The following is a 10,910-nucleotide window of genomic DNA, read 5'->3' on the forward strand; positions in this document are numbered from 1 at the left end:
ATTATGGTCGTGTGCTACTTCCTAGTTTCATAAATATTTACAAGAGAAACACCCAAAAAACTTATGTTAGAAGCGGCACCACTTCTTATATTTATATAGGTGAGGTTACTCATGATATGTCCTTGCTATTGAGGACATGAAAAACAATTATACGTCACTAAGAGTTTAATAAACTCATCCTCTCTATCATAGCAGTATGCACTGAGGATCCTAAAATAGGGTATATAAATTTATTCAGTGCTTATTCAAATCACTTATCAGTAACTTGTTATTATCCATTTAACTTTGGTATAGTGATGTTCTAGGCAAAGTTGGTTTACCATTACTGGTGATTTAAGTAAAGGGTTTCAACCTCATTCCACTAGATGTACTTTTTACCATATCTCTAGAGAGTCTCTTAGTAAATGGATCTGCCAAATTTTTATTTGACCTTACATACGTTATATGATAACTCCATCTATTATCAATTGTTTTACATACTCATGTCTTAAGCTAATATGTCCAGATTTTCCATTATACACATAGGCATAAGCTCTAGACAATGTAGTTTCACTATCACAGTAAAAAGAAATTGATGACATTGGTTGTGGTCACAACTCTATATCAAACAACAAGTTTTTCATCCATTCAGCTTCTTTACATGTTGCTGCTAATACTATAAACTCAAATTTCATCGTCGAGTGTGATATAATTGTTTGTTTCTTTGATGCCCAAGAAACTGCACCTCCTCCAATTGTGAATATCCACCCTGACCTGGACTTATTGTCACTACCACTAATAATATCCAACTAGCATATGAGTAACCCTCTAACATAGCTGAAACTTTAGGGTGAAATAGACCCAAGTTAATGCAAGGTAAGAGTAGAATTGGAAAGAGAAATAACAAAAAATAACAAAATTATTTAAAAAATATTTTAAAAAATGGAGTGTAAGATGACAAACGGGGAGTGGAAAAATCAACTCCCTAAATTTTTTTAAATAAAAATAAGAAAACAAGAAAATTTAAATATAAGAAATAAGAAAACATAAGTTTAACGGATTGGATATCATATTAGCTAACGGTGTTAAACATAGGGACTAAATTGGCCAAATTGAAAACACAGTGACTAAATTATCCAACTGGGTAAAATACAGGGATTATTTTAACATTTAAGCCTTTTCTTTTTAATCTATTAATCATTATGGTGTTAAAACTGATATTTTATTTTTAAATTGAAATTTTATGTTTCTTAAATCATTATAGATTTTTTATTAGTTTAAATAATGTTTAGAAATTCTTTCACTATCAACATTCCTTATTGAACGTTGCTCTTTGTTCACTACTTTAGGACCAGTTTGGCATTGCTGTGCTGTGAAAATAATCATTGTCAGATTTCTTTGTGAGAGAAAGCAGATTGGCATTTCGTAAACTTTTTGTTAAAAATGTTATTGGTACTGATTCCTGCATAATCATTACACCTAGAGCCTCTTTGAAATTGAATCTGCATAATCAGAAAATGAAAGCACCTCATTAGTTGTTTTTCCTTATAGCCTTCTCTCACAACAATTTTTAACAATAAGTGATTTACTCATAGTTTACTAAATGGGCTGGGCTTCCTAAATAAGTAATGTCAAACGGACACTGAATGGGTGCACAACAATGCGCGTGCGAGAGAGAGAGAGAGAGAGAGAGAGAGAGGTTGTTGGTTTCCAGATTTTTTATTTAAATTTTTTAATTTTGTAATTTTTTTGTAAACTAAACTTAATAAAAAAAAATTAATGGTTGTTTGACAAAATGGACAATATGCCAACGGAATAAAACACAAAGACTCAATTGGCCAAAATAAAAACATGGGAACTAAAGTAGCCAAATGAGTATAACACAACGACTATTTTGACATTTAAGCCGAAATTGATATAGAAATGAAAACTGTACCCCTGAAACTTTAAAATAAGGGAGTTTCACTAAAACACCCAAAATGAGGGCTGAAATTATAAAAAAATCCAACACCCAAAACACTTTATAAACACACCCAAAACTCATCATTATACACACTCAAAATCCATTTATAAACACACCCAAAAAATATACAATTGTTGATTTTGGGGTTGATTTTGGGTGTGTTTCTATGTTTAAATAGTGTTTGGATTTTTTTTATAAATACATGTCTAGGATTGGGTTTATTTATAAATTTGTATTAAAATAAATCCCCCATCTTCTGGCAAAAAAGAAAACTTTAAAATAAATCTAAAACAACTAGGAGGAAGGGTATTGATTCTTTCCCCCAGAAACAATTTGGAAAAAGAAAAAGAAAAAGAAATGTTTTATTATATCTCATCCAACCAACCAATGCCTCCCATAAAAAAATTCAATAAACAAAAAAACAAAGAATTAATTAATGACTTTGTTGACCTGCTTGGCCAATGATACAAGTGCAACATCAACCGCGTCCCCAATCCCAGAATTAGTCGCATTGGGGTGGGCGTAAGTAAGACTTGGGATCAAACCCAGAAGCTTTTCACGCATCATCTTAACCTTTTTACTCGAAATCTTCATGAGCTCGTCCTCTATTCTCTCACTTGCTTTGCTTTTCTGATCTATGAACACCGAGTAACTGCTTCTCTCTCCAGGTAAATACCACCCATACTGAGTGTATGCCGAGTGAGGTGAAAAAAACACCGGTATGCAACCCGCAAGCACCGAATCAAACGTTGACCGCCGAGTAAACGAGTCACCGGGCGCCTGCAGGCAAAACCGAGACTCGGACATAACCTTCAGCACCTCACTAGGCTCGCCGCACTTGCTACGGCCGTCAGAAGAACCGCAGTTCAAGAGCTTGCACCGAGTTGACTCGCCGCATTGCCTTATAAACTCTTTCCTGATAGCCGCCTTCCTTCTTGGGGCGCCAATGAAGGAGAACAAGTAGGGCCGCCGGACTTTCCTCATCTTGTTCTGCCACCACGCCATCTCCTGACGCGTGGATGGGTGGAAGTACGAAGGGTAAGGGATGCCGTACTGGTTCTTTCCTTGCCATGGATGTCTCTCTATGATCAACACTGACATGTTCTTCACTGCGGGTAGATTTAGGAGGCGGCCGGCTCCGTAGTCGCGGTCGTTGGGCCTTCGGATGAAATCTCGTACGACCCTCCCCAGGGCCATAAAGTGGTCCTGACCATTGCGCTGGTTCCACCAAGGCTGCGCTTGGATAAAGTCAACCAGGCTGACGTCCAGCTCATCACGAGCTGTCAGGTTACGTTCGCGGAACTTGTTTGAAACGTGGAAGCCGCCGTAGTAGGGAACGTAGAAGAGGGAGGCACGAGCGGGATCCAGCGTGCGGCAGGGATGGTTCTCCACACGTGCGTGGAAGATCATCTCCGCTGTGAACTGGTTGGTGGCGAACCAGCCGCCGCTGGAAATTGGCTGGCCAAGACCGGAGTTGGCGACGTGGGGACACATGTCGGTGTGCACGTTGAGTTTGTGGCAGTGGCGAAGGAGGCCGAGGTTGAACTTGGCCGGCAGAGGGTATACATAGACTGACATGTTTTTGTCGCAAATGGCGGCTGTGGATGGTGATTCGTTGACTTGGTTGTCGTGTTGGGTTTTGTTAAGAAGAGGATGTTCATGTTGTTGGATAACGTTAATGTCAGTGAACGGGTACCGAAAGACGAGCCAAGCAGCCGATACAAAGAGGAAAAGGAAGCCACCGCGCCTGGTTAGAGAGGGAGGTCTTTGCTTTTCGGAAAACATGAAGAACTGAAACAGCAAGAGAGAAGAGAGACAAGAAGACAATTTTGTTTTGAGAAACAGAAAATCTCAATCGTTTGATGCAGGTTCAAGGCACATAGATAGATGGTTGATCTGCTATGGTTTGATCTACGTGTGGGATTCTAATTGGTCGAGGGTTTACCTCATGAATATCAATGTATGAAGGTTGTGTTACGTTGATCTACGTGTGGGACACCAGCTTTATTATTATGTTATATATATATATATATATATATATATATATATGAAAAAGCATATCCATAGTCCAAAATGGCGGACGACTCTTTTTGGAATCATGAAATGAATTAAATTAAGGGAGAAAATTATAGCATGATGGATGAAAAATGGTGAAATTGAGTAGAGGTAATTGAGGCTTGATGGAGTTGACCAAACTAATAGAGAGAGATAAGGCATGATTAGTGTATGATTAGTACATAATTCACTAATTTGTCAGACAGACATATAAATAAATAAATAAATAAATGAATACATAACATAACCCCTAGCAGCTAGCAAGGTGAGCCGCGCATATGTACTTGGACCATTATACTTGGCATATCAAGGGCGCTATCCAGGTCCATGGATATAGAAACAGCTTCGGAAATGCATGTCATTGGGGAACTTTAACAACATTTGCTCTCCATGTGAGAAAATTGGAGGATCCACTTCGAACAGTTCTCTCCATAGAGCCATTTCTGTTTTCAATGCTTTTGTTAATGATTGTGGTACAGTATCCCTTCATGCTGAAAGTGTGCCTTTTACTTGGTCCGATGGTCACCAAGGCTTGATACGGTCTTAGCTAATCCGGATTGGCTGAATTTATTTCCCAACTATGAGCTATTAAACCTGCCTATTTGCAGGTCTGATCATGGCCCCATTATCTTAACCAGTTCTAATCCCAGGACTAGAGTTCACAAAGCTTTTAGGATGGAATCCATGTAGCTTTCCCATGTTGATTTCCCTTGAGTTCTCAATCAATCTTGGTCCCAAGCTTATGTAGGAAATCCAGCTCAACAAATTTCTACTTGCTGCAAAACCTTCCAGGTTCATTTGAGGAGGTGGAACACTGAGGTTTTTGGGAATCTTTTCCAGCAACTAAAAGAAACCCAAGACCACTTAGAATTTATCCAAACCCAATTAGTAAACTTTCCCACCTCAACCTTCCTTATCAACAAGGATAAATAGCTCAACTCCAATCTCAAGACCCTCCTTAAGAAAGAGGAAATGTTCTATGCCCAAAAAGCCAAGGCAAATTGGCTCTAGCTTGGTGACAAAAACATAAAATTCTTCCAAATTCAAGCCACCATTCGTAGAAAACGAAACCAAATTAGTAGAACTAAAGATGATCAAGGTAATTGGATTGAGCCTTCTTTCTTGGGAAATGTTTTCATTGAAAATTTTAGGAAACGTTTTTACACAGTCAGACCCTATGCTAGCTCTAATATCCAGGACTTTATAAGTGTGATTGAGCCTAGTATTTCTAGCAAGGACAACTCTAAGCTTATGGCTGATATTTCTGAGTTGGAAGTCTTTGAAGCGGTTAGAAGTATTGGCGCTCTCAAAGCCCCTGGCTCTGATGGTTTACATGTAATTTTATTCCATCAGTTCTGGGCAGAGACTAAGCACCTTCTTATTCAGCTTGTTAAGGATTTCGTTGTGAATAACCTTCCTTTCAACCCCATAAACCACACCAATATTGATTTGCATGAAGTCCTTCATCAGGCTCCTGAACAACTTAACCATTTGGTCAAAAAGAAAAATGATATCCTTCTGCAGCTTGGATTAAAATTAATTTTGATGGGTCTGTCATTAATTCTCAAGCTTCCACTGGTTTTTTCATTCGGAATAGTGATGGTCATGTGTTATTGGTTGGTGCCAATAACATTGGTGAAAATTCCATAAATGTGGCTAAAAGTGTTGCTCTTCGAGATAGTCTTGCTGCTGCTATTGATCGAGGTTGGGGTCAAATTGTGGTTGATGGTGACTCTAAACTTGTTATTGACAATGTCCTCAAAAAAGTTACTTCCCCCTGGAGTATCCAACAAATCACTCAAGATATATGGCACCTTAGCTCTTCTACAGCTTCTGTTCGATTCCAACATGTGTTTAAGGAGGCAAACTTCACTATGAGCTGGGCCATGGGCTCTCATCGCAAGTTAGTTGGGAGCTTGGGCTTCCTTTGTCAATATGTTCCTCTTTTTATTTTGACCTTGGGCTTTCTTGTCCTAGGAGTTTTGTTTTGTAATTTCAATTTTCACATATAAATAAATAAATAAAATTTAAAAACAGAATAATTGCAGCCCTGAATTGTATATATGAATCACATTTACAAATCTCACTATTGACAACATTATCGTGCATATGTTACAGAGGTTTAGGATCCACTTTAATTATGGCATATAGGCTTAATTATTGATATCCCTTGAAACTTAATTTGAATCTTTGTGCCTTTAAAACTCATTTGCCTCACTTTATCTTTTGAGAACACCGAATCTCAATTTGCCCATTTTTATTAACTCCATTAAATAATTAATTTGTTTCTTTTATGTAAGAGTTTTATTTGTATTGTTATGACTTTTTTTTCCATGTTTATTTTTAATTTTTCCATAATAAACCTCTTTTTTTTTTTTTTTGGTTTCTAAATTTGTACTCTTAGTTGGAATGCCTATGCTAGAGTGTTTTCGATCTTGCGTGATCGTTATTAGTGGAGGAGTCTTAGATTGTCTTAATTTTGATGTTAGATCATTCCATTATTGTAATGGCAATTTGTGATCAATGACCTTTTTGATTGAATTATTAATGCAATTTCAGAATTTTTCTATAAAAAATAAATAATTCATTGAATATAATGATGTGGCACAAATAGGCCCACTTATTTAATGATGTGCTAGCCAAATAGCCGCCACATGTACAAAACTTGGTAACGAATTACAATCTATATAATATAAAAAAATATAAGTGATGAAAAATATATATTCTATCAATATGTCCTACGTTCTTTTATTATTACTTGTAAGGTACCATTTTTAATTAAATAATTAATTTTAATTAATTAATTCACCGATGTGCTTGGCCAATGATGCAAGTGCAACATCCACAGCATCCCCAAACCCAAAATCAGTGGCATTAGGATGCGCATAAGTGAGACTTGGCATCAAATCTATAATTTCTTCACGCATCATCTTCACCTTCTCGCTCGAAATCTTCAACAACTCCTCTTCTATTCTTCTACTCGCATTGCTCTTATCGTCTATGTAAACCGAGTACCTGCTTGCATCTCCAGGCAAATACCATGCATACTGACTGTAAGCCGTGTGACGGGAGAAGAAAACAGGAACGCAACCAGCAAGCACCGAGTCAAACGTTGACCGCCTGGTCGGTGTGTCGCCGGGCGCTTGCAAGCAGAACTGAGAACGCGTCATCACCCTCATGATCTCCCTCGGCTGCAAACACCTTCTTGCCCCGTCGGGCCCCTCGCAGTTCAAGAGCTTGCACCGAGTTGACTCACCGCATTGCCTTATGAACTCGTTCCTGATGGCCGCCTTGTTCTTTCTGCGTGCACCGACGAAAGAGAACAGATGGGGCCTCTCCATCAGCCTCATCTTCCTCTGCCACGCCGCCATCTCCCGCCACGTGGACGGATGGAAATAGGAAGGGTAGGGGATGCCGTGTTGGTTTGGTTGCCAAGGATGTCTCTCTATGATGAGCACCGACATGTTTTCGGCGGCGGGTAGCTTTAGGAGGGTACCGGGCGTACGAACTTTGGAGGAGGAGGAGCAGGAGGCACTGGCTTTGCTCATGGTTCGCATGAAATCCCATACGACCGTCCCCAGGGCCATAAAGTGGTCCTTACCATGGTTCCTCTGCCACCAAGGCTGAGCCTGTATGTAGTCAACCAAGCTAAACGTCAGCTCGTCACGGGCCGTGAGATTGGCTTCACGGTACTTGCTTAGAGCGTCGAAGCCGCCGTAGAAGGGGACGTAGAAGAGGGAGGCGCGTGTGGGATCCTGCACGCGACACGGGTGGTTCTGTAGTCGCGCGTGGAATATGATCTCCGCCGTGTACTGGTGGGTGGTGTACCAGCTACTAGTGACAGCGGAGTGCCCTACGCGGGAATAATTAAGTGGCTGACCGAGGCCGGAATTGGCAACGGCGGGACACATGTTGGCCTTTATGCTTAGGTTGTTGCACTGGCTAAGGAGTCCGAGGTTGAACTGGGGCGGCAAAGTGTATACATAGACTGACATGTTTTTGTCGCACGTGGGGATTTTGAATGGCGATTGTGGTTCAGCAACTTGAGCTTGTTCTCTGACGACGTCGTTTGAAGAAGTGGTGGTTGTTGCGGGCGGGAAGCAAAAGAGGAGAAGGAGAAGCCAAGAAGCGGATAGAAAGAGAAAAAGGAGGGCACAGCATCTGACGAGGACGTAGGGAATAGTGTTTAGGGTAAAGAAGTAGTAGAATACTTCTATGAATTTGGAGTTGTTGCTGCTGCTGTATTTCTCTCCCTCCGTCCATGGAAAACTAGGAGGTGTCTGCTTTCGCGAAGACATGAAAAACAACAACAAAGAAGAAGAAGCAGCAGCAGTGGATTGGATAGTAGAGAGAAGAAATTAAACTCTGTGTCTCTTAGTTTTGGATTTGATGGCTACAAATAATATTATGCGGTGAAGAAATTCATCATCAAGATTGAAAGCTCAATTGTGGGGTAGGTTCGATATCTTTCCCCTAAAAACGATTGACATGATATGAAGCTATCTTCCTATATTGTTCTAATGTCACTAGCGGCCTGATGTACAAGTTTTCACTCTAATTTATTACGTGGCCAAATTTTTCCTTTCTTGGAGGAAAAGCTCCACATATAGTGCATTACAAGTTTTACTTTACATGCTCCATATGGTGCCCTTCTTTTTTCCTTTTCGTTAAAAAGCAAAACTTAATCATGCCCACATATATGGTACATTTAAATTCGGCGATCTACATTATGGGGGAGGGGGAGGGTCTCAATTACCATCATTGGGTTCGAGCAGGTACCATTGGAGAGTCAACCTTATTGGCGATACGCTTTTGTTCTTTGTTTAAGTTCCTTCTAAACATTCTTTATTATGATCATTTTACATTTTCTTATAATGCCATATATATCAAAATAACTCTTTTGTTTTCTCTTTTATCAAAACTCTTAGGGTAGCTCTTTTGTTTTCTTTAATGAACAACACGATATTATTGGTCGCATAAAAGCGATAATTTTTATTGATAAACAAACAAAAATATGAAAAAAACTAGTGTTTCTTTTTGACTTGTAAGGCCAATTTTATTCTGGGACAATATAAAAACCGCGTGGGCAAGGAAAGAAGTGTTTATACCAGCAAATTAACCCGCCAACTTATGGCGCACCAACTTTTTATCGTTTTTTGGTAAATAGAAGGCAGTGAACCAAAACCAAAAGCAAAAGTGGAGACGCGAAGCAACAACAACCAGGACAAGGACAAAGCCTGTATCCTAATATGGTGGTGGCAGCAGCTAATAAGTTACCCAACAACCAAACCATTTTCAACCTTTTCGTATTGCAAAGTTTCACAAAAACATGAATTGCTTGCAATATTCGCAACAAGCCCAGTTTCTTGTTTGTTTTTTTTTAATTGTCTTTTATTTAATTTATTTTCTTTCAGCAAAAGTATCATCAATAGATTTTTAATTTTTAAAAATAATATAATTGGTTCTTATTATGTGCTTCATATCGCAGCCTCTTTCCCTCTCGATGTCTACATATATGGACTTTGATTTGGTGGCTTCTTCTTCCAACAAATCATAAATTTTCACATTAAATAAATACTACAATAACTCCTCAATTTTTAATCCCAAATTAAATTACATAACTTCTCAAGAAAGATATTAACATATTATAATTTTTCTTTGGTATAAAGTTAATAGGGTAACATGACTTCTTTTTCAAAGGAAAAGAAGAGGAAATTCAAGTTAAATGGGCCAAGCACGGCACAAGCACAGTCCATCTCAATGTGGACTTGGACTTTGGGTCGGGATTAATGGTTTTGATAAATGGACCAACATAGCACAACCCAATTAAATAAATAAGCCGGCCCGACCCAAATAACTTAGTGGCATAAATTTAAATGGTCCAACACGGCATGTCACGATTCGTTTGACATCTCTACTAAGGAGTGTTAGGCCTTGAGTTGGGAGTTTTTACTTGTAAATTAGGCTTGGTGGTTGAGTTCAAAATACAACACTTTGTTCAAGGAAGGAAATTTTAGAGGCCTAGATTGGATTTGATTAAGGAAAGGAAAAGTACCATAGATTGAGTTAATCTAATATGAAGATGAAGATAAACCCAAGATGGATATTGATAAGTTAAGAACCATAACTATCATTTTCCTACGTGTGAGCCATATTCTCTTCCTCCAACACTTCAACCATTGATCACCATGGAAATTTCCCCATTATTTTAAAATCCAAAGGATCAAGAACTCAAATCTCCTTTATGCAAAGCTCCTATTATTATATAACAAAAGTAAAGTGGGGATCGTGGTCAGGATTTTCAAGGGAATGCAGTCCTTCTCCCGTTAAGCCTTTTGCGTTGTAAAGTAAAATCTTCTTGCACTATTAGGATACTAGATTTTCCTAAGGTTTTATTTGTCCACTTCAAGTTCATCTTATGGTGCTTTATTATTCTCAACTTGTACAACCCTTGTTTGTTTTGTTACACAACTTGTACAACTTCAAATGGTCCAACAAAGTAGATACGTTTATAGAAGTATTTAGTTAGCACTATCAGTTCTCGGTGGCAAACCCAAGCCAGTTGGCTAGGCAATCTAAGGCGATCTTTGAAGTTGTCCAAAGCCAATGACAAGAGACTAGAATGAATTCTTTGTATTATTTTTATAAGAGAATAGAATGAATATTGATGTGTGAGTTTAAGCACAATTACTTGAATTATGTGTGTGTGTGTGGGGCAAGTTCTCTTCTTTTGGGATTATTTGACCTGTTGTGTTGCCATACAATCATTAACTAAATAGACTTTTGAGATTATTTGACATGTTGTGTTGTCATACAATCGTTAACTAAATAGACTTTTGTTTCCACGTACGATCCAAATTGAATATGGTAATTTTTGTTTTATTTTATGGAATCTGGTAAATTTTAATATAGA

The 10,910-nt window shown here is 38.5% G+C and overlaps 2 pseudogenes; both read right to left on the reverse strand.

Moving 5' to 3' along the window:
• Positions 1-2,284: 2,284 nt before the first annotated feature.
• LOC148920945 (putative xyloglucan galactosyltransferase GT17 pseudogene) lies at positions 2,285-3,882 on the reverse strand (annotated as a pseudogene).
• Positions 3,883-6,617: 2,735 nt separating this feature from the next.
• On the reverse strand, positions 6,618-8,442 carry LOC103332885 (putative xyloglucan galactosyltransferase GT17 pseudogene; annotated as a pseudogene).
• Between the last annotated feature and the right edge of the window lie 2,468 nt (positions 8,443-10,910).

The sequence above is a fragment of the Prunus mume genome, linkage group LG1 (genome assembly GCF_029339155.1).
Source record: "Prunus mume cultivar Tortuosa linkage group LG1, ASM2933915v1, whole genome shotgun sequence".
In the NCBI taxonomy this organism is placed as follows: domain Eukaryota; kingdom Viridiplantae; phylum Streptophyta; class Magnoliopsida; order Rosales; family Rosaceae; genus Prunus; species Prunus mume.